This window comes from Monopterus albus, unplaced genomic scaffold, assembly GCF_001952655.1.
Source record: "Monopterus albus unplaced genomic scaffold, M_albus_1.0 scaffold2.1, whole genome shotgun sequence".
Taxonomy (NCBI): domain Eukaryota; kingdom Metazoa; phylum Chordata; class Actinopteri; order Synbranchiformes; family Synbranchidae; genus Monopterus; species Monopterus albus.
The window spans coordinates 1993473-1995280 of NW_018127882.1; the positions used below are offsets into that span (position 1 = coordinate 1993473).

Below are 1808 nucleotides of genomic sequence, written 5' to 3' on the forward strand. Positions count from 1 at the left end.
CAGGAATGTGATATAACTCCACAAGGCCATGGCTACTGTTTACTGTCTGTTTCCCCACAAATTATGTAATTCAAAATAGTCAACTCAAAGATAAATGAGGGATTTGACAGACAGTTAAGAAAGTCGAGTATATCAACCTGCCATGTTCAGCAGCACCACCTATATTCCTTGTCTGACTTTATATATCCAAAAAGACTGTGATGCATCATCATGTGCTCTTCTTTTTTACAGAGAACAGAGATTCAGTCTACTCTTCCCATGTGTGCTGTCCAGTCATCCAGTATAAATGTTGATTGTCACTATAGACATAAATACTGTATATTTATACTTATGTACAGTATTTATGTTTTGGTTTAAGCCTCAAGCTGCTGTTTCATCTTCCTCCTGTCTGTTTTCCCCAGACTACGGGGTCTCTGACTGTCTGTCAAACTATGTTGTATATGTTATGCATGTGGATCTCAGGGCCAAAAAAAAAAGACTGTGTCACTGTGGCAACACTACAAATTTTACTACTACTAATTAAGTTACCATGGACTACAGGGCCTGCTTTCTTTCACTGGAAAGCCCTTTATATTTGTCTTTCTGACTTTCTTTTAATCCCTCTGCATGTGAGTGAGCTAGATGTGGACTTGCACTCACATAAAGAAACATCACTTCCAACTGCACCAAACTAATACATTAGAGAATAAGAAATCTCCACTCGCACTACTATTTTTGCCACATCATGCAAACATAAAATAAAACAGCCTGTTCAGAGGCTGCAGCCCATAAATCAAGTGTTTCTGACAGTTTGACCTGTCCTTGGGGTATCTGTGTACAAACAGGTTATGAAGGCTAGGTATCTGCTATACAATATTTGCTAAGATAAGCACTGTGTTGACTGGCTGCAGGCCTGGGATGGTGTAAAAGGTTAGCAAAGTCGTTGAGCTGCAGCCCATGCAGTGTTGCTGCTGCAGCATTCATCTTGGTGAGAGTAATGTGAGTGCTGTGACATTCCCTTGGTTTTAGTGAGGGTACAGAGATGGTCTGTCAGTATGACGCAGATTGGTTGCTAAATGGTGAGGGTGGCTTATAGAATGTGTGGCTCTGCACTCAGTGCCATTAATTTGCATGAAGTAGTTTGTATTCCAAAGTGGTTTGTAAAAAATATGTGTTAGCAAAAGATGTGTGCATGCCAGCTACTGCATGTTAACCATTTACTTGCTTGTATTCAAGAAAGCACTTAAAGCCCCATGCTTCCAACTCATCTATCCCTCTCTCTCCCTCTGTCTCCTCTGCTCACCAGAAACAGATGTCCATGCGACCTACCTCCATTAACCAGAGCTCCTCTGGAGTATAACTCAGCGCTGCTCCAGATCCTACCCAGCCTCCAGACATCAGGCCCAGCCCTCACCATCCTTCTGCCTAGACGTGGGACTTCCAGACCACACTCAGCGGCTGTGACGGCGCGGCGTCGAGCCAAGCCTGGCACTGTCTTCATATAACTCCTGCTGGAGGTGGGAGAGTGCTAGCTGGACTCTGCCCATCCCTCTGCTGTAAGTGGTCATTAAAGTCTCGGCTGACAGCGCTTTCCTCTATGAGTAGCGGTGGAGCTGTCCTGTTCACTGCTCTGGCTAGACCGCAAGGTTCAGTTTAATGGTGTCTGCTGGTTAGTACTGATCTATCTGTCACTGTGTGAGTGTGTTAGCTATCATCATGCTCTGCAGCCGTGCTGTGCAGAGTGTGTCATCTCACTGACCATGCAAATCTTCAGGTTTGTGCAGCTAGGACAAGGAAAAACGTGTGAGGTGATAAAGGAGGAATATAAA

At 44.2% G+C, this 1808-nt stretch overlaps 1 long non-coding RNA gene across 1 annotated transcript in view; it reads left to right on the plus strand.

The window, feature by feature from the left end:
- Window positions 1–1521, plus strand: part of LOC109956710 (uncharacterized) — a 73583-nt gene extending 72062 nt beyond the window's left edge. Inside the window, exon 3 of the long non-coding RNA XR_002274451.1 lies at window positions 1286–1521. This is a non-coding gene — a long non-coding RNA (uncharacterized LOC109956710). The remainder of the gene's footprint in view (window positions 1–1285) is intronic.
- The last annotated feature ends 287 nt before the right edge of the window (window positions 1522–1808 follow it).